The 20,000-nt window shown below is 41.2% G+C and overlaps 22 non-coding genes across 22 annotated transcripts; all 22 read right to left on the bottom strand.

The window, feature by feature from the left end:
- Positions 1–852: 852 nt before the first annotated feature.
- TRNAT-UGU (transfer RNA threonine (anticodon UGU)) lies at positions 853–925 on the bottom strand. The gene has a single exon. It is a non-coding gene; the product is annotated as a tRNA-Thr (tRNA).
- Positions 926–1,214: 289 nt separating this feature from the next.
- On the bottom strand, positions 1,215–1,297 carry TRNAL-CAG (transfer RNA leucine (anticodon CAG)). The gene has a single exon. It is a non-coding gene; the product is annotated as a tRNA-Leu (tRNA).
- A 1,070-nt stretch (positions 1,298–2,367) lies between these two features.
- Positions 2,368–2,440, bottom strand: TRNAT-UGU (transfer RNA threonine (anticodon UGU)). Its single transcript has one exon. It is a non-coding gene; the product is annotated as a tRNA-Thr (tRNA).
- Positions 2,441–2,728: 288 nt separating this feature from the next.
- Positions 2,729–2,811, bottom strand: TRNAL-CAG (transfer RNA leucine (anticodon CAG)). Its single transcript has one exon. It is a non-coding gene; the product is annotated as a tRNA-Leu (tRNA).
- Positions 2,812–4,132: 1,321 nt separating this feature from the next.
- TRNAT-UGU (transfer RNA threonine (anticodon UGU)) lies at positions 4,133–4,205 on the bottom strand. The gene has a single exon. It is a non-coding gene; the product is annotated as a tRNA-Thr (tRNA).
- Positions 4,206–4,494: 289 nt separating this feature from the next.
- Positions 4,495–4,577, bottom strand: TRNAL-CAG (transfer RNA leucine (anticodon CAG)). The gene has a single exon. It is a non-coding gene; the product is annotated as a tRNA-Leu (tRNA).
- Positions 4,578–6,009: 1,432 nt separating this feature from the next.
- TRNAL-CAG (transfer RNA leucine (anticodon CAG)) lies at positions 6,010–6,092 on the bottom strand. Its single transcript has one exon. It is a non-coding gene; the product is annotated as a tRNA-Leu (tRNA).
- Positions 6,093–7,162: 1,070 nt separating this feature from the next.
- TRNAT-UGU (transfer RNA threonine (anticodon UGU)) lies at positions 7,163–7,235 on the bottom strand. Its single transcript has one exon. It is a non-coding gene; the product is annotated as a tRNA-Thr (tRNA).
- Positions 7,236–7,524: 289 nt separating this feature from the next.
- TRNAL-CAG (transfer RNA leucine (anticodon CAG)) lies at positions 7,525–7,607 on the bottom strand. The gene has a single exon. It is a non-coding gene; the product is annotated as a tRNA-Leu (tRNA).
- Positions 7,608–8,677: 1,070 nt separating this feature from the next.
- Positions 8,678–8,750, bottom strand: TRNAT-UGU (transfer RNA threonine (anticodon UGU)). The gene has a single exon. It is a non-coding gene; the product is annotated as a tRNA-Thr (tRNA).
- Positions 8,751–9,038: 288 nt separating this feature from the next.
- TRNAL-CAG (transfer RNA leucine (anticodon CAG)) lies at positions 9,039–9,121 on the bottom strand. The gene has a single exon. It is a non-coding gene; the product is annotated as a tRNA-Leu (tRNA).
- Positions 9,122–10,442: 1,321 nt separating this feature from the next.
- Positions 10,443–10,515, bottom strand: TRNAT-UGU (transfer RNA threonine (anticodon UGU)). Its single transcript has one exon. It is a non-coding gene; the product is annotated as a tRNA-Thr (tRNA).
- Positions 10,516–10,804: 289 nt separating this feature from the next.
- On the bottom strand, positions 10,805–10,887 carry TRNAL-CAG (transfer RNA leucine (anticodon CAG)). Its single transcript has one exon. It is a non-coding gene; the product is annotated as a tRNA-Leu (tRNA).
- A 1,345-nt stretch (positions 10,888–12,232) lies between these two features.
- On the bottom strand, positions 12,233–12,305 carry TRNAT-UGU (transfer RNA threonine (anticodon UGU)). The gene has a single exon. It is a non-coding gene; the product is annotated as a tRNA-Thr (tRNA).
- Positions 12,306–12,594: 289 nt separating this feature from the next.
- Positions 12,595–12,677, bottom strand: TRNAL-CAG (transfer RNA leucine (anticodon CAG)). Its single transcript has one exon. It is a non-coding gene; the product is annotated as a tRNA-Leu (tRNA).
- Positions 12,678–14,022: 1,345 nt separating this feature from the next.
- On the bottom strand, positions 14,023–14,095 carry TRNAT-UGU (transfer RNA threonine (anticodon UGU)). The gene has a single exon. It is a non-coding gene; the product is annotated as a tRNA-Thr (tRNA).
- Positions 14,096–14,384: 289 nt separating this feature from the next.
- Positions 14,385–14,467, bottom strand: TRNAL-CAG (transfer RNA leucine (anticodon CAG)). The gene has a single exon. It is a non-coding gene; the product is annotated as a tRNA-Leu (tRNA).
- Positions 14,468–15,812: 1,345 nt separating this feature from the next.
- On the bottom strand, positions 15,813–15,885 carry TRNAT-UGU (transfer RNA threonine (anticodon UGU)). The gene has a single exon. It is a non-coding gene; the product is annotated as a tRNA-Thr (tRNA).
- Positions 15,886–16,174: 289 nt separating this feature from the next.
- TRNAL-CAG (transfer RNA leucine (anticodon CAG)) lies at positions 16,175–16,257 on the bottom strand. Its single transcript has one exon. It is a non-coding gene; the product is annotated as a tRNA-Leu (tRNA).
- Positions 16,258–17,602: 1,345 nt separating this feature from the next.
- Positions 17,603–17,675, bottom strand: TRNAT-UGU (transfer RNA threonine (anticodon UGU)). The gene has a single exon. It is a non-coding gene; the product is annotated as a tRNA-Thr (tRNA).
- A 289-nt stretch (positions 17,676–17,964) lies between these two features.
- On the bottom strand, positions 17,965–18,047 carry TRNAL-CAG (transfer RNA leucine (anticodon CAG)). Its single transcript has one exon. It is a non-coding gene; the product is annotated as a tRNA-Leu (tRNA).
- Positions 18,048–19,754: 1,707 nt separating this feature from the next.
- TRNAL-CAG (transfer RNA leucine (anticodon CAG)) lies at positions 19,755–19,837 on the bottom strand. The gene has a single exon. It is a non-coding gene; the product is annotated as a tRNA-Leu (tRNA).
- Positions 19,838–20,000: the final 163 nt, after the last annotated feature.

Raw genomic sequence — 20,000 nt, 5'->3', positions numbered from 1 at the left:
ATGAGATTAGTAATTGAGAGGCAATGAGCACGAAAAGTCGGTTTTCCTCTTCAAAATCCACTTGATGAAAGACAAAGATAAGCAAGGAGGTAGCTGGCATCTCTTGATGCGCACAGTTCAAAACTTAGCGTTTCAAATAAAAATGACCGCCGATAGCAGAAACCAAACACTGGCCGCCACAGAGGCGTACAACCCGAACGTAGCCTTGAGACCACCGTGCCGGACAGGTCAATCCATAGATATTTTCAGGACAGTGAGGTTTGTTTAATAAGTGGCGCATATGGGCATTCCAAACGCTGAATTGCAATATCTTCAGCATGTTGTGAATATATGTATCTAGGAGATAATTGAAATTCAACAGAATGTATCCCAGTGGATTGATTCCAACATTCCAACTTGTGATGCGTTGACTCCTGGCTAAGTTACCTCTGTAATTATCAGATGCATGGAACATTCAAGCTTGAGTTCTATTTTCCAAAATAAAAATGGAAAGTGTTCCTTCCTCTGTGAGATTGGTTAGCAGGTGGCAAGTGTCTTTTAACAAAAGTGTTTTTTTTTTCAATCAATCCGTAGACTTTTCCAAGACAGTGAGGTTTGTTTAATGAATGGCTAATACTCCTGATGGTGGAATTGCAATGTTTTCAACATGTTGTGAATATAGGTAACTTGGAGAATAGATTAAAATAGAATTGTGGTAGAAATTGAGTAGTTATGTATGGAACAAAGCACTTTTCACTGGTTAATAAATAGATGCCTGTATTTCATTGTGCACATCCACAGTTTTCCACGGAAAAGTAGAAAGCTAAAAGAAAATGTGATTGACTTGGAAAGAGTGTGATGTGGGAGTCTAAGAGGCCCCAGTGAGATTTGAACTCATGACCCCTGGTTTACAAGACCAGTGCTCTAACCCCTGAGCTATGGAGCCCTGATTCAACCTTCTTTGGGGGGGGTGTCAAAACTCCACATGTGGAACGTCGTCATCCAACTTGCAAGGAAAACCAAGGTTAATTAATCTGGTAGGAAGAAAAAATATTTCTCTTGAAGGACATAGCCAGTTTGCTTCTCTGAAATATGTTGCTGAGAAAAGAAACAATTGGAGAACACACCTAGAGCAGCAGCAATATATCGTCATCCAATTAGTTGTAATGTAGCTGGCGATACCAAGCAAGCTAACGATAGATCGCGGTTGCTTTGAGCAAGAAATAAATCAGTAATGTCAGAAGTAGGATTCGAACCCACGCCTCCAGAGGAGACTGCGACCTGAACGCAGCGCCTTAGACCGCTCGGCCATCCTGACTGGCTTGTGCTTGACCGGCAAGTGAGCGCCGGCTATCGCAGACAGCTTGCAGAGCGACAAATGGAACTTCTGTCATATCCTACTTTAGTCCCTCAGCTCTACTAACAAGGAAGGCAGCCCAATAGCTATGTAGTTTTAGTCCATAGTGTAGAATTTAGAAGATCTGCATTTTTCTCTTGCACGTCTTGAAAGAAAACACATGAATGCGTCTTTTTTGTATGAGATTAGTAATTGAGAGGCAATGAGCACGAAAAGTCGGTTTTCCTCTTCAAAATCCACTTGATGAAAGACAAAGATAAGCAAGGAGGTAGCTGGCATCTCTTGATGCGCACAGTTCAAAACTTAGCGTTTCAAATAAAAATGACCGCCGATAGCAGAAACCAAACACTGGCCGCCACAGAGGCGTACAACCCGAACGTAGCCTTGAGACCACCGTGCCGGACAGGTCAATCCATAGATATTTTCAGGACAGTGAGGTTTGTTTAATAAGTGGCGCATATGGGCATTCCAAAGGCTGAATTGCAATATCTTCAGCATGTTGTGAATATATGTATCTAGGAGATAATTGAAATTCAACAGAATGTATCCCAGTGGATTGATTCCAACATTCCAACTTGTGATGCGTTGACTCCTGGCTAAGTTACCTCTGTAATTATCAGATGCATGGAACATTCAAGCTTGAGTTCTATTTTCCAAAATAAAAATGGAAAGTGTTCCTTCCTCTGTGAGATTGGTTAGCAGGTGGCAAGTGTCTTTTAACAAAAGTGTTTTTTTTTTCAATCAATCCGTAGACTTTTCCAAGACAGTGAGGTTTGTTTAATGAATGGCTAATACTCCTGATGGTGGAATTGCAATGTTTTCAACATGTTGTGAATATAGGTAACTTGGAGAATAGATTAAAATAGAATTGTGGTAGAAATTGAGTAGTTATGTATGGAACAAAGCACTTTTCACTGGTTAATAAATAGATGCCTGTATTTCATTGTGCACATCCACAGTTTTCCACGGAAAAGTAGAAAGCTAAAAGAAAATGTGATTGACTTGGAAAGAGTGTGATGTGGGAGTCTAAGAGGCCCCAGTGAGATTTGAACTCACGACCCCTGGTTTACAAGACCAGTGCTCTAACCCCTGAGCTATGGAGCCCTGATTCAACCTTCTTTGGGGGGGTGTCAAAACTCCACATGTGGAACGTCGTCATCCAACTTGCAAGGAAAACCAAGGTTAATTAATCTGGTAGGAAGAAAAAATATTTCTCTTGAAGGACATAGCCAGTTTGCTTCTCTGAAATATGTTGCTGAGAAAAGAAACAATTGGAGAACACACCTAGAGCAGCAGCAATATATCGTCATCCAATTAGTTGTAATGTAGCTGGCGATACCAAGCAAGCTAACGATAGATCGCGGTTGCTTTGAGCAAGAAATAAATCAGTAATGTCAGAAGTAGGATTCGAACCCACGCCTCCAGAGGAGACTGCGACCTGAACGCAGCGCCTTAGACCGCTCGGCCATCCTGACTGGCTTGTGCTTGACCGGCAAGTGAGCGCCGGCTATCGCAGACAGCTTGCAGAGCGACAAATGGAACTTCTGTCATATCCTACTTTAGTCCCTCAGCTCTACTAACAAGGAAGGCAGCCCAATAGCTATGTAGTTTTAGTCCATAGTGTAGAATTTAGAAGATCTGCATTTTTCTCTTGCACGTCTTGAAAGAAAACACATGAATGCGTCTTTTTTGTATGAGATTAGTAATTGAGAGGCAATGAGCACGAAAAGTCGGTTTTCCTCTTCAAAATCCACTTGATGAAAGACAAAGATAAGCAAGGAGGTAGCTGGCATCTCTTGATGCGCACAGTTCAAAACTTAGCGTTTCAAATAAAAATGACCGCCGATAGCAGAAACCAAACACTGGCCGCAACAGAGGCGTACAACCCGAACGTAGCCTTGAGACCACCGTGCCGGACAGGTCAATCCATAGATATTTTCAGGACAGTGAGGTTTGTTTAATAAGTGGCGCATATGGGCATTCCAAAAGCTGAATTGCAATATCTTCAGCATGTTGTGAATATATGTATCTAGGAGATAATTGAAATTCAACAGAATGTATCCCAGTGGATTGATTCCAACATTCCAACTTGTGATGCGTTGACTCCTGGCTAAGTTACCTCTGTAATTATCAGATGCATGGAACATTCAAGCTTGAGTTCTATTTTCCAAAATAAAAATTGAAAGTGTTCCTGGTCGATCCATAGATATTTTCAGGACAGTGAGGTTTGTTTAATAAGTGGCGCATATGGGCATTCCAAAAGCTGAATTGCAATATCTTCAGCATGTTGTGAATATATGTATCTAGGAGATAATTGAAATTCAACAGAATGTATCCCAGTGGATTGATTCCAACATTCCAACTTGTGATGCGTTGACTCCTGGCTAAGTTACCTCTGTAATTATCAGATGCATGGAACATTCAAGCTTGAGTTCTATTTTCCAAAATAAAAATGGAAAGTGTTCCTTCCTCTGTGAGATTGGTTAGCAGGTGGCAAGTGTCTTTTAACAAAAGTTTTTTTTTTTTTCAATCAATCAATTGTTTAATGAATGGCTAATACTCCTGATGGTGGAATTGCAATGTTTTCAACATGTTGTGAATATAGGTAACTCGGAGAATAGATTAAAATAGAATTGTGGTAGAAATTGAGTAGTTATGTATGGAACAAAGCACTTTCCACTGGTTAATAAATAGATGCCTGTATTTCATTGTGCACATCCACAGTTTTCCACGGAAAAGTAGAAAGCTAAAAGAAAATGTGATTGACTTAGAAAGAGTGTGATGTGGGAGTCTAAGAAGCCCCAGTGAGATTTGAACTCACGACCCCTGGTTTACAAGACCAGTGCTCTAACCCCTGAGCTATGGAGCCCTGATTCAACCTTCTTTGGGGGGGGTGTCAAAACTCCACATGTGGAACGTCGTCATCCAACTTGCAAGGAAAACCAAGGTTAATTAATCTGGTAGGAAGAAAAAATATTTCTCTTGAAGGACATAGCCAGTTTGCTTCTCTGAAATATGTTGCTGAGAAAAGAAACAATTGGAGAACACACCTAGAGCAGCAGCAATATATCGTCATCCAATTAGTTGTAATGTAGCTGGCGACACCAAGCAAGCTAACGATAGATCGCGGTTGCTTTGAGCAAGAAATAAAGCAGTAATGTCAGAAGTGGGATTCGAACCCACGCCTCCAGAGGAGACTGCGACCTGAACGCAGCGCCTTAGACCACTCGGCCATCCTGACTGGCTTGTGCTTGACCGGCAAGTGAGCGCCGACTATCGCAGACAGCTTGGAGAGCGACAAATGGAACTTCTGTCATATCCTACTTTAGTCCCTCAGCTCTACTAACAAGGAAGGCAGCCCAATAGCTATGTAGTTTTAGTCCATAGTGTAGAATTTAGAAGATCTGCATTTTTCTCTTGCACGTCTTGAAAGAAAACACATGAATGCGTCTTTTTTGTATGAGATTAGTAATTGAGAGGCAATGAGCACGAAAAGTCGGTTTTCCTCTTCAAAATCCACTTGATGAAAGACAAAGATAAGCAAGGAGGTAGCTGGCATCTCTTGATGCGCACAGTTCAAAACTTAGCGTTTCAAATAAAAATGACCGCCGATAGCAGAAACCAAACACTGGCCGCCACAGAGGCGTACAACCCGAACGTAGCCTTAAAACCACCATGCCGGACAGGTCAATCCATAGATATTTTCAGGACAGTGAGGTTTGTTTAATAAGTGGCGCATATGGGCATTCCAAAGGCTGAATTGCAATATCTTCAGCATGTTGTGAATATATGTATCTAGGAGATAATTGAAATTCAACAGAATGTATCCCAGTGGATTGATTCCAACATTCCAACTTGTGATGCGTTGACTCCTGGCTAAGTTACCTCTGTAATTATCAGATGCATGGAACATTCAAGCTTGAGTTCTATTTTCCAAAATAAAAATGGAAAGTGTTCCTTCCTCTGTGAGATTGGTTAGCAGGTGGCAAGTGTCTTTTAACAAAAGTGTGTTTTTTTTTCAATCAATCCGTAGACTTTTCCAAGACAGTGAGGTTTGTTTAATGAATGGCTAATACTCTTGATGGTGGAATTGCAATGTTTTCAACATGTTGTGAATATAGGTAACTTGGAGAATAGATTAAAATAGAATTGTGGTAGAAATTGAGTAGTTATGTATGGAACAAAGCACTTTTCACTGGTTAATAAATAGATGCCTGTATTTCATTGTGCACATCCACAGTTTTCCACGGAAAAGTAGAAAGCTAAAAGAAAATGTGATTGACTTGGAAAGAGTGTGATGTGGGAGTCTAAGAGGCCCCATTGAGATTTGAACTCACGACCCCTGGTTTACAAGACCAGTGCTCTAACCCCTGAGCTATGGAGCGCTGATTCAACCTTCTTTGGGGGGGGGTCAAAACTCCACATTTGGAACGTCGTCATCCAACTTGCAAGGAAAACCAAGGTTAATTAATCTGGTAGGAAGAAAAAATATTTCTCTTGAAGGACATAGCCAGTTTGCTTCTCTGAAATATGTTGCTGAGAAAAGAAACAATTGGAGAACACACCTAGAGCAGCAGCAATATATCGTCATCCAATTAGTTGTAATGTAGCTGGCGATACCAAGCAAGCTAACGATAGATCGTGGTTGCTTTGAGCAAGAAATAAATCAGTAATGTCAGAAGTGGGATTCGAACCCACGCCTCCAGAGGAGACTGCGACCTGAACGCAGCGCCTTAGACCGCTCGGCCATCCTGACTGGCTTGTGCTTGACCGGCAAGTGAGCGCCGGCTATCGCAGACAGCTTGGAGAGCGACAAATGGAACTTCTGTCATATCCTACTTTAGTCCCTCAGCTCTACTAACAAGGAAGGCAGCCCAATAGCTATGTAGTTTTAGTCCATAGTGTAGAATTTAGAAGATCTGCATTTTTCTCTTGCACGTCTTGAAAGAAAACACATGAATGCGTCTTTTTTGTATGAGATTAGTAATTGAGAGGCAATGAGCACGAAAAGTCGGTTTTCCTCTTCAAAATCCACTTGATGAAAGACAAAGATAAGCAAGGAGGTAGCTGGCATCTCTTGATGCGCACAGTTCAAAACTTAGCGTTTCAAATAAAAATGACCGCCGATAGCAGAAACCAAACACTGGCCGCCACAGAGGCGTACAACCCGAACGTAGCCTTGAGACCACCGTGCCGGACAGGTCAATCCATAGATATTTTCAGGACAGTGAGGTTTGTTTAATAAGTGGCGCATATGGGCATTCCAAACGCTGAATTGCAATATCTTCAGCATGTTGTGAATATATGTATCTAGGAGATAATTGAAATTCAACAGAATGTATCCCAGTGGATTGATTCCAACATTCCAACTTGTGATGCGTTGACTCCTGGCTAAGTTACCTCTGTAATTATCAGATGCATGGAACATTCAAGCTTGAGTTCTATTTTCCAAAATAAAAATGGAAAGTGTTCCTTCCTCTGTGAGATTGGTTAGCAGGTGGCAAGTGTCTTTTAACAAAAGTGTTTTTTTTTTCAATCAATCCGTAGACTTTTCCAAGACAGTGAGGTTTGTTTAATGAATGGCTAATACTCCTGATGGTGGAATTGCAATGTTTTCAACATGTTGTGAATATAGGTAACTTGGAGAATAGATTAAAATAGAATTGTGGTAGAAATTGAGTAGTTATGTATGGAACAAAGCACTTTTCACTGGTTAATAAATAGATGCCTGTATTTCATTGTGCACATCCACAGTTTTCCACGGAAAAGTAGAAAGCTAAAAGAAAATGTGATTGACTTGGAAAGAGTGTGATGTGGGAGTCTAAGAGGCCCCAGTGAGATTTGAACTCATGACCCCTGGTTTACAAGACCAGTGCTCTAACCCCTGAGCTATGGAGCCCTGATTCAACCTTCTTTGGGGGGGGTGTCAAAACTCCACATGTGGAACGTCGTCATCCAACTTGCAAGGAAAACCAAGGTTAATTAATCTGGTAGGAAGAAAAAATATTTCTCTTGAAGGACATAGCCAGTTTGCTTCTCTGAAATATGTTGCTGAGAAAAGAAACAATTGGAGAACACACCTAGAGCAGCAGCAATATATCGTCATCCAATTAGTTGTAATGTAGCTGGCGATACCAAGCAAGCTAACGATAGATCGCGGTTGCTTTGAGCAAGAAATAAATCAGTAATGTCAGAAGTAGGATTCGAACCCACGCCTCCAGAGGAGACTGCGACCTGAACGCAGCGCCTTAGACCGCTCGGCCATCCTGACTGGCTTGTGCTTGACCGGCAAGTGAGCGCCGGCTATCGCAGACAGCTTGCAGAGCGACAAATGGAACTTCTGTCATATCCTACTTTAGTCCCTCAGCTCTACTAACAAGGAAGGCAGCCCAATAGCTATGTAGTTTTAGTCCATAGTGTAGAATTTAGAAGATCTGCATTTTTCTCTTGCACGTCTTGAAAGAAAACACATGAATGCGTCTTTTTTGTATGAGATTAGTAATTGAGAGGCAATGAGCACGAAAAGTCGGTTTTCCTCTTCAAAATCCACTTGATGAAAGACAAAGATAAGCAAGGAGGTAGCTGGCATCTCTTGATGCGCACAGTTCAAAACTTAGCGTTTCAAATAAAAATGACCGCCGATAGCAGAAACCAAACACTGGCCGCCACAGAGGCGTACAACCCGAACGTAGCCTTGAGACCACCGTGCCGGACAGGTCAATCCATAGATATTTTCAGGACAGTGAGGTTTGTTTAATAAGTGGCGCATATGGGCATTCCAAAGGCTGAATTGCAATATCTTCAGCATGTTGTGAATATATGTATCTAGGAGATAATTGAAATTCAACAGAATGTATCCCAGTGGATTGATTCCAACATTCCAACTTGTGATGCGTTGACTCCTGGCTAAGTTACCTCTGTAATTATCAGATGCATGGAACATTCAAGCTTGAGTTCTATTTTCCAAAATAAAAATGGAAAGTGTTCCTTCCTCTGTGAGATTGGTTAGCAGGTGGCAAGTGTCTTTTAACAAAAGTGTTTTTTTTTTCAATCAATCCGTAGACTTTTCCAAGACAGTGAGGTTTGTTTAATGAATGGCTAATACTCCTGATGGTGGAATTGCAATGTTTTCAACATGTTGTGAATATAGGTAACTTGGAGAATAGATTAAAATAGAATTGTGGTAGAAATTGAGTAGTTATGTATGGAACAAAGCACTTTTCACTGGTTAATAAATAGATGCCTGTATTTCATTGTGCACATCCACAGTTTTCCACGGAAAAGTAGAAAGCTAAAAGAAAATGTGATTGACTTGGAAAGAGTGTGATGTGGGAGTCTAAGAGGCCCCAGTGAGATTTGAACTCACGACCCCTGGTTTACAAGACCAGTGCTCTAACCCCTGAGCTATGGAGCCCTGATTCAACCTTCTTTGGGGGGGTGTCAAAACTCCACATGTGGAACGTCGTCATCCAACTTGCAAGGAAAACCAAGGTTAATTAATCTGGTAGGAAGAAAAAATATTTCTCTTGAAGGACATAGCCAGTTTGCTTCTCTGAAATATGTTGCTGAGAAAAGAAACAATTGGAGAACACACCTAGAGCAGCAGCAATATATCGTCATCCAATTAGTTGTAATGTAGCTGGCGATACCAAGCAAGCTAACGATAGATCGCGGTTGCTTTGAGCAAGAAATAAATCAGTAATGTCAGAAGTAGGATTCGAACCCACGCCTCCAGAGGAGACTGCGACCTGAACGCAGCGCCTTAGACCGCTCGGCCATCCTGACTGGCTTGTGCTTGACCGGCAAGTGAGCGCCGGCTATCGCAGACAGCTTGCAGAGCGACAAATGGAACTTCTGTCATATCCTACTTTAGTCCCTCAGCTCTACTAACAAGGAAGGCAGCCCAATAGCTATGTAGTTTTAGTCCATAGTGTAGAATTTAGAAGATCTGCATTTTTCTCTTGCACGTCTTGAAAGAAAACACATGAATGCGTCTTTTTTGTATGAGATTAGTAATTGAGAGGCAATGAGCACGAAAAGTCGGTTTTCCTCTTCAAAATCCACTTGATGAAAGACAAAGATAAGCAAGGAGGTAGCTGGCATCTCTTGATGCGCACAGTTCAAAACTTAGCGTTTCAAATAAAAATGACCGCCGATAGCAGAAACCAAACACTGGCCGCCACAGAGGCGTACAACCCGAACGTAGCCTTGAGACCACCGTGCCGGACAGGTCAATCCATAGATATTTTCAGGACAGTGAGGTTTGTTTAATAAGTGGCGCATATGGGCATTCCAAAAGCTGAATTGCAATATCTTCAGCATGTTGTGAATATATGTATCTAGGAGATAATTGAAATTCAACAGAATGTATCCCAGTGGATTGATTCCAACATTCCAACTTGTGATGCGTTGACTCCTGGCTAAGTTACCTCTGTAATTATCAGATGCATGGAACATTCAAGCTTGAGTTCTATTTTCCAAAATAAAAATTGAAAGTGTTCCTGGTCGATCCATAGATATTTTCAGGACAGTGAGGTTTGTTTAATAAGTGGCGCATATGGGCATTCCAAAAGCTGAATTGCAATATCTTCAGCATGTTGTGAATATATGTATCTAGGAGATAATTGAAATTCAACAGAATGTATCCCAGTGGATTGATTCCAACATTCCAACTTGTGATGCGTTGACTCCTGGCTAAGTTACCTCTGTAATTATCAGATGCATGGAACATTCAAGCTTGAGTTCTATTTTCCAAAATAAAAATGGAAAGTGTTCCTTCCTCTGTGAGATTGGTTAGCAGGTGGCAAGTGTCTTTTAACAAAAGTTTTTTTTTTTTTCAATCAATCAATTGTTTAATGAATGGCTAATACTCCTGATGGTGGAATTGCAATGTTTTCAACATGTTGTGAATATAGGTAACTCGGAGAATAGATTAAAATAGAATTGTGGTAGAAATTGAGTAGTTATGTATGGAACAAAGCACTTTCCACTGGTTAATAAATAGATGCCTGTATTTCATTGTGCACATCCACAGTTTTCCACGGAAAAGTAGAAAGCTAAAAGAAAATGTGATTGACTTAGAAAGAGTGTGATGTGGGAGTCTAAGAAGCCCCAGTGAGATTTGAACTCACGACCCCTGGTTTACAAGACCAGTGCTCTAACCCCTGAGCTATGGAGCCCTGATTCAACCTTCTTTGGGGGGGGTGTCAAAACTCCACATGTGGAACGTCGTCATCCAATTTGCAAGGAAAACCAAGGTTAATTAATCTGGTAGGAAGAAAAAATATTTCTCTTGAAGGACATAGCCAGTTTGCTTCTCTGAAATATGTTGCTGAGAAAAGAAACAATTGGAGAACACACCTAGAGTAGCAGCAATATATCGTCATCCAATTAGTTGTAATGTAGCTGGCGATACCAAGCAAGCTAACGATAGATCGCGGTTGCTTTGAGCAAGAAATAAAGCAGTAATATCAGAAGTGGGATTCGAACCCACGCCTCCAGAGGAGACTGCGACCTGAACGCAGCGCCTTAGACCGCTCGGCCATCCTGACTGGCTTGTGCTTGACCGGCAAGTGAGCGCCGGCTATCGCAGACAGCTTGGAGAGCGACAAATGGAACTTCTGTCATATCCTACTTTAGTCCCTCAGCTCTACTAACAAGGAAGGCAGCCCAATAGCTATGTCTTTTTAGTCCAAAGTGTAGAATTTAGAAGATCTGCATTTTTCTCTTGCACGTCTTGAAAGAAAACACATGAATGCGTCTTTTTTGTATGAGATTAGTAATTGAGAGGCAATGAGCACGAAAAGTCGGTTTTCCTCTTCAAAATCCACTTGATGAAAGACAAAGATAAGCAAGGAGGTAGCTGGCATCTCTTGATGCGCACAGTTCAAAACTTAGCGTTTCAAATAAAAATGACCGCCGATAGCAGAAACCAAACACTGGCCGCCACAGAGGCGTACAACCCGAACGTAGCCTTGAGACCACCGTGCCGGACAGGTCAATCCATAGATATTTTCAGGACAGTGAGGTTTGTTTAATAAGTGGCGCATATGGGCATTCCAAAAGCTGAATTGCAATATCTTCAGCATGTTGTGAATATATGTATCTAGGAGATAATTGAAGTTCAACAGAATGTATCCCAGTGGATTGATTCCAACATTCCAACTTGTGATGCGTTGACTCCTGGCTAAGTTACCTCAGTAATTATCAGATGCATGGAACATTCAAGCTTGAGTTCTATTTTCCAAAATAAAAATGGAAAGTGTTCCTGGTCGATCCATAGATATTTTCAGGACAGTGAGGTTTGTTTAATAAGTGGCGCATATGGGCATTCCAAAGGCTGAATTGCAATATCTTCAGCATGTTGTGAATATATGTATCTAGGAGATAATTGAAATTCAACAGAATGTATCCCAGTGGATTGATTCCAACATTCCAACTTGTGATGCGTTGACTCCTGGCTAAGTTACCTCTGTAATTATCAGATGCATGGAACATTCAAGCTTGAGTTCTATTTTCCAAAATAAAAATGGAAAGTGTTCCTTCCTCTGTGAGATTGGTTAGCAGGTGGCAAGTGTCTTTTAACAAAAGTGTTTTTTTTTTTCAATCAATCCATAGACTTTTCCAAGACAGTGAGGTTTGTTTAATGAAAGGCTAATACTCTTGATGGTGGAATTGCAATGTTTTCAACATGTTGTGAATATAGGTAACTTGGAGAATAGATTAAAATAGAATTGTGGTAGAAATTGAGTAGTTATGTATGGAACAAAGCACTTTTCACTGGTTAATAAATAGATGCCTGTATTTCATTGTGCACATCCACAGTTTTCCACGGAAAAGTAGAAAGCTAAAAGAAAATGTGATTGACTTGGAAAGAGTGTGATGTGGGAGTCTAAGAAGCCCCAGTGAGATTTGAACTCACGACCCCTGGTTTACAAGACCAGTGCTCTAACCCCTGAGCTATGGAGCCCTGATTCAACCTTCTTTGGGGGGGGTGTCAAAACTCCACATGTGGAACGTCGTCATCCAACTTGCAAGGAAAACCAAGGTTAATTAATCTGGTAGGAAGAAAAAATATTTCTCTTGAAGGACATAGCCAGTTTGCTTCTCTGAAATATGTTGCTGAGAAAAGAAACAATTGGAGAACACACCTAGAGCAGCAGCAATATATCGTCATCCAATTAGTTGTAATGTAGCTGGCGATACCAAGCAAGCTAACGATAGATCGCGGTTGCTTTGAGCAAGAAATAAAGCAGTAATGTCAGAAGTGGGATTCGAACCCACGCCTCCAGAGGAGACTGCGACCTGAACGCAGCGCCTTAGACCGCTCGGCCATCCTGACTGGCTTGTGCTTGACCGGCAAGTGAGCGCCGGCTATCGCAGACAGCTTGGAGAGCGACAAATGGAACTTCTGTCATATCCTACTTTAGTCCCTCAGCTCTACTAACAAGGAAGACAGCCCAATAGCTATGTCTTTTTAGTCCAAAGTGTAGAATTTAGAAGATCTGCATTTTTCTCTTGCACGTCTTGAAAGAAAACACATGAATGCGTCTTTTTTGTATGAGATTAGTAATTGAGAGGCAATGAGCATGAAAAGTCGGTTTTCCTCTTCAAAATCCACTTGATGAAAGACAAAGATAAGCAAGGAGGTAGCTGGCATCTCTTGATGCGCACAGTTCAAAACTTAGCGTTTCAAATAAAAATGACCGCCGATAGCAGAAACCAAACACTGGCCGCCACAGAGGCGTACAACCCGAACGTAGCCTTGAGACCACCGTGCCGGACAGGTCAATCCATAGATATTTTCAGGACAGTGAGGTTTGTTTAATAAGTGGCGCATATGGGCATTCCAAAAGCTGAATTGCAATATCTTCAGCATGTTGTGAATATATGTATCTAGGAGATAATTGAAGTTCAACAGAATGTATCCCAGTGGATTGATTCCAACATTCCAACTTGTGATGCGTTGACTCCTGGCTAAGTTACCTCAGTAATTATCAGATGCATGGAACATTCAAGCTTGAGTTCTATTTTCCAAAATAAAAATGGAAAGTGTTCCTGGTCGATCCATAGATATTTTCAGGACAGTGAGGTTTGTTTAATAAGTGGCGCATATGGGCATTCCAAAGGCTGAATTGCAATATCTTCAGCATGTTGTGAATATATGTATCTAGGAGATAATTGAAATTCAACAGAATGTATCCCAGTGGATTGATTCCAACATTCCAACTTGTGATGCGTTGACTCCTGGCTAAGTTACCTCTGTAATTATCAGATGCATGGAACATTCAAGCTTGAGTTCTATTTTCCAAAATAAAAATGGAAAGTGTTCCTTCCTCTGTGAGATTGGTTAGCAGGTGGCAAGTGTCTTTTAACAAAAGTGTTTTTTTTTTTCAATCAATCCGTAGACTTTTCCAAGACAGTGAGGTTTGTTTAATGAAAGGCTAATACTCTTGATGGTGGAATTGCAATGTTTTCAACATGTTGTGAATATAGGTAACTTGGAGAATAGATTAAAATAGAATTGTGGTAGAAATTGAGTAGTTATGTATGGAACAAAGCACTTTTCACTGGTTAATAAATAGATGCCTGTATTTCATTGTGCACATCCACAGTTTTCCACGGAAAAGTAGAAAGCTAAAAGAAAATGTGATTGACTTGGAAAGAGTGTGATGTGGGAGTCTAAGAAGCCCCAGTGAGATTTGAACTCACGACCCCTGGTTTACAAGACCAGTGCTCTAACCCCTGAGCTATGGAGCCCTGATTCAACCTTCTTTGGGGGGGGTGTCAAAACTCCACATGTGGAACGTCGTCATCCAACTTGCAAGGAAAACCAAGGTTAATTAATCTGGTAGGAAGAAAAAATATTTCTCTTGAAGGACATAGCCAGTTTGCTTCTCTGAAATATGTTGCTGAGAAAAGAAACAATTGGAGAACACACCTAGAGCAGCAGCAATATATCGTCATCCAATTAGTTGTAATGTAGCTGGCGATACCAAGCAAGCTAACGATAGATCGCGGTTGCTTTGAGCAAGAAATAAAGCAGTAATGTCAGAAGTGGGATTCGAACCCACGCCTCCAGAGGAGACTGCGACCTGAACGCAGCGCCTTAGACCGCTCGGCCATCCTGACTGGCTTGTGCTTGACCGGCAAGTGAGCGCCGGCTATCGCAGACAGCTTGGAGAGCGACAAATGGAACTTCTGTCATATCCTACTTTAGTCCCTCAGCTCTACTAACAAGGAAGACAGCCCAATAGCTATGTCTTTTTAGTCCAAAGTGTAGAATTTAGAAGATCTGCATTTTTCTCTTGCACGTCTTGAAAGAAAACACATGAATGCGTCTTTTTTGTATGAGATTAGTAATTGAGAGGCAATGAGCATGAAAAGTCGGTTTTCCTCTTCAAAATCCACTTGATGAAAGACAAAGATAAGCAAGGAGGTAGCTGGCATCTCTTGATGCGCACAGTTCAAAACTTAGCGTTTCAAATAAAAATGACCGCCGATAGCAGAAACCAAACACTGGCCGCCACAGAGGCGTACAACCCGAACGTAGCCTTGAGACCACCGTGCCGGACAGGTCAATCCATAGATATTTTCAGGACAGTGAGGTTTGTTTAATAAGTGGCGCATATGGGCATTCCAAAAGCTGAATTGCAATATCTTCAGCATGTTGTGAATATATGTATCTAGGAGATAATTGAAGTTCAACAGAATGTATCCCAGTGGATTGATTCCAACATTCCAACTTGTGATGCGTTGACTCCTGGCTAAGTTACCTCAGTAATTATCAGATGCATGGAACATTCAAGCTTGAGTTCTATTTTCCAAAATAAAAATGGAAAGTGTTCCTGGTCGATCCATAGATATTTTCAGGACAGTGAGGTTTTTTTAATAAGTGGCGCATATGGGCATTCCAAAGGCTGAATTGCAATATCTTCAGCATGTTGTGAATATATGTATCTAGGAGATAATTGAAATTCAACAGAATGTATCCCAGTGGATTGATTCCAACATTCCAACTTGTGATGCGTTGACTCCTGGCTAAGTTACCTCTGTAATTATCAGATGCATGGAACATTCAAGCTTGAGTTCTATTTTCCAAAATAAAAATGGAAAGTGTTCCTTCCTCTGTGAGATTGGTTAGCAGGTGGCAAGTGTCTTTTAACAAAAGTGTTTTTTTTTTTCAATCAATCCATAGACTTTTCCAAGACAGTGAGGTTTGTTTAATGAAAGGCTAATACTCTTGATGGTGGAATTGCAATGTTTTCAACATGTTGTGAATATAGGTAACTTGGAGAATAGATTAAAATAGAATTGTGGTAGAAATTGAGTAGTTATGTATGGAACAAAGCACTTTTCACTGGTTAATAAATAGATGCCTGTATTTCATTGTGCACATCCACAGTTTTCCACGGAAAAGTAGAAAGCTAAAAGAAAATGTGATTGACTTGGAAAGAGTGTGATGTGGGAGTCTAAGAAGCCCCAGTGAGATTTGAACTCACGACCCCTGGTTTACAAGACCAGTGCTCTAACCCCTGAGCTATGGAGCCCTGATTCAACCTTCTTTGGGGGGGGTGTCAAAACTCCACATGTGGAACGTCGTCATCCAACTTGCAAGGAAAACCAAGGTTAATTAATCTGGTAGGAAGAAAAAATATTTCTCTTGAAGGACATAGCCAGTTTGCTTCTCTGAAATATGTTGCTGAGAAAAGAAACAATTGGAGAACACACCTAGAGCAGCAGCAATATATCGTCATCCAATTAGTTGTAATGTAGCTGGCGATACCAAGCAAGCTAACGATAGATCGCGGTTGCTTTGAGCAAGAAATAAAGCAGTAATGTCAGAAGTGGGATTCGAACCCACGCCTCCAGAGGAGACTGCGACCTGAACGCAGCGCCTTAGACCGCTCGGCCATCCTGACTGGCTTGTGCTTGACCGGCAAGTGAGCGCCGGCTATCGCAGACAGCTTGGAGAGCGACAAATGGAACTTCTGTCATATCCTACTTTAGTCCCTCAGCTCTACTAACAAGGAAGACAGCCCAATAGCTATGTCTTTTTAGTCCAAAGTGTAGAATTTAGAAGATCTGCATTTTTCTCTTGCACGTCTTGAAAGAAAACACATGAATGCGTCTTTTTTGTATGAGATTAGTAATTGAGAGGCAATGAGCATGAAAAGTTGGTTTTCCTCTTCAAAATCCACTTGATGAAAGACAAAGATAAGCAAGGAGGTAGCTGGCATCTCTTGATGCGCACAGTTCAAAACTTAGCGTTTCAAATAAAAATGACCGCCGATAGCAGAAACCAAACACTGGCCGCCACAGAGGCGTACAACCCGAACGTAGCCTTGAGACCACCGTGCCGGACAGGTCAATCCATAGATATTTTCAGGACAGTGAGGTTTGTTTAATAAGTGGCGCATATGGGCATTCCAAAAGCTGAATTGCAATATCTTCAGCATGTTGTGAATATATGTATCTAGGAGATAATTGAAGTTCAACAGAATGTATCCCAGTGGATTGATTCCAACATTCCAACTTGTGATGCGTTGACTCCTGGCTAAGTTACCTCAGTAATTATCAGATGCATGGAACATTCAAGCTTGAGTTCTATTTTCCAAAATAAAAATGGAAAGTGTTCCTGGTCGATCCATAGATATTTTCAGGACAGTGAGGTTTGTTTAATAAGTGGCGCATATGGGCATTCCAAAGGCTGAATTGCAATATCTTCAGCATGTTGTGAATATATGTATCTAGGAGATAATTGAAATTCAACAGAATGTATCCCAGTGGATTGATTCCAACATTCCAACTTGTGATGCGTTGACTCCTGGCTAAGTTACCTCTGTAATTATCAGATGCATGGAACATTCAAGCTTGAGTTCTATTTTCCAAAATAAAAATGGAAAGTGTTCCTTCCTCTGTGAGATTGGTTAGCAGGTGGCAAGTGTCTTTTAACAAAAGTGTTTTTTTTTTTCAATCAATCCGTAGACTTTTCCAAGACAGTGAGGTTTGTTTAATGAAAGGCTAATACTCTTGATGGTGGAATTGCAATGTTTTCAACATGTTGTGAATATAGGTAACTTGGAGAATAGATTAAAATAGAATTGTGGTAGAAATTGAGTAGTTATGTATGGAACAAAGCACTTTTCACTGGTTAATAAATAGATGCCTGTATTTCATTGTGCACATCCACAGTTTTCCACGGAAAAGTAGAAAGCTAAAAGAAAATGTGATTGACTTGGAAAGAGTGTGATGTGGGAGTCTAAGAAGCCCCAGTGAGATTTGAACTCACGACCCCTGGTTTACAAGACCAGTGCTCTAACCCCTGAGCTATGGAGCCCTGATTCAACCTTCTTTGGGGGGGGTGTCAAAACTCCACATGTGGAACGTCGTCATCCAACTTGCAAGGAAAACCAAGGTTAATTAATCTGGTAGGAAGAAAAAATATTTCTCTTGAAGGACATAGCCAGTTTGCTTCTCTGAAATATGTTGCTGAGAAAAGAAACAATTGGAGAACACACCTAGAGCAGCAGCAATATATCGTCATCCAATTAGTTGTAATGTAGCTGGCGATACCAAGCAAGCTAACGATAGATCGCGGTTGCTTTGAGCAAGAAATAAAGCAGTAATGTCAGAAGTGGGATTCGAACCCACGCCTCCAGAGGAGACTGCGACCTGAACGCAGCGCCTTAGACCGCTCGGCCATCCTGACTGGCTTGTGCTTGACCGGCAAGTGAGCGCCGGCTATCGCAGACAGCTTGGAGAGCGACAAATGGAACTTCTGTCATATCCTACTTTAGTCCCTCAGCTCTACTAACAAGGAAGACAGCCCAATAGCTATGTCTTTTTAGTCCAAAGTGTAGAATTTAGAAGATCTGCATTTTTCTCTTGCACGTCTTGAAAGAAAACACATGAATGCGTCTTTTTTGTATGAGATTAGTAATTGAGAGGCAATGAGCATGAAAAGTCGGTTTTCCTCTTCAAAATCCACTTGATGAAAGACAAAGATAAGCAAGGAGGTAGCTGGCATCTCTTGATGCGCACAGTTCAAAACTTAGCGTTTCAAATAAAAATGACCGCCGATAGCAGAAACCAAACACTGGCTGCCACAGAGGCGTACAACCCGAACGTAGCCTTGAGACCACCGTGCCGGACAGGTCAATCCATAGATATTTTCAGGACAGTGAGGTTTGTTTAATAAGTGGCGCATATGGGCATTCCAAAAGCTGAATTGCAATATCTTCAGCATGTTGTGAATATATGTATCTAGGAGATAATTGAAATTCAACAGAATGTATCCCAGTGGATTGATTCCAACATTCCAACTTGTGATGCGTTGACTCCTGGCTAAGTTACCTCAGTAATTATCAGATGCATGGAACATTCAAGCTTGAGTTCTATTTTCCAAAATAAAAATGGAAAGTGTTCCTGGTCGATCCATAGATATTTTCAGGACAGTGAGGTTTGTTTAATAAGTGGCGCATATGGGCATTCCAAAGGCTGAATTGCAATATCTTCAGCATGTTGTGAATATATGTATCTAGGAGATAATTGAAATTCAACAAAATGTATCCCAGTGGATTGATTCCAACATTCCAACTTGTGATGCGTTGACTCCTGGCTGAATTACCTCTGTAATTATCAGATGCATGGAACATTCAAGCTTGAGTTCTATTTTCCAAAATAAAAATGGAAAGTGTTCCTTCCTCTGTGAGATTGGTTAGCAGGTGGCAAGTGTCTTTTAACAAAAGTGTTTTTTTTTTCAATCAATCCGTAGACTTTTCCAAGACAGTGAGGTTTGTTTAATGAATGGCTAATACTCCTGATGGTGGAATTGCAATGTTTTCAACATGTTGTGAATATAGGTAACTTGGAGAATAGATTAAAATAGAATTGTGGTAGAAATTGAGTAGTTATGTATGGAACAAAGCACTTTTCACTGGTTAATAAATAGATGCCTGTATTTCATTGTGCACATCCACAGTTTTCCACGGAAAAGTAGAAAGCTAAAAGAAAATGTGATTGACTTGGAAAGAGTGTGATGTGGGAGTCTAAGAGGCCCAATTGAGATTTGAACTCACGACCCCTGGTTTACAAGACCAGTGCTCTAACCCCTGAGCTATGGAGCCCTGATTCAACCTTCTTTGGGGGGGGGTGTCAAAACTCCACATGTGGAACGTCGTCATCCAACTTGCAAGGAAAACCAGGGTTAATTAATCTGGTAGGAAGAAAAAATATTTCTCTTGAAGGACATAGCCAGTTTGCTTCTCTGAAATATGTTGCTGAGAAAAGAAACAATTGGAGAACACACCTAGAGCAGCAGCAATATATCGTCATCCAATTAGTTGTAATGTAGCTGGCGATACCAAGCAAGCTAACGATAGATCGCGGTTGCTTTGAGCAAGAAATAAATCAGTAATGTCAGAAGTGGGATTCGAACCCACGCCTCCAGAGGAGACTGCGACCTGAACGCAGCGCCTTAAACCGCTCGGCCATCCTGACTGGCTTGTGCTTGACCGACAAGTGAGCGCCGGCTATCGCAGACAGCTTGGAGAGCGACAAATGGAACTTCTGTCATATCCTACTTTAGTCCCTCAGCTCTACTAACAAGGAAGGCAGCCCAATAGCTATGTCTTTTTAGTCCATAGTGTAGAATTTAGAAGAT

The sequence above is a fragment of the Pelobates fuscus genome, chromosome 12, assembly GCF_036172605.1.
Source record: "Pelobates fuscus isolate aPelFus1 chromosome 12, aPelFus1.pri, whole genome shotgun sequence".
Classification (NCBI taxonomy): domain Eukaryota; kingdom Metazoa; phylum Chordata; class Amphibia; order Anura; family Pelobatidae; genus Pelobates; species Pelobates fuscus.
Note: the sequence above shows the minus strand (reverse complement) of the source record. Positions and strands in the feature narration are given on the sequence as shown.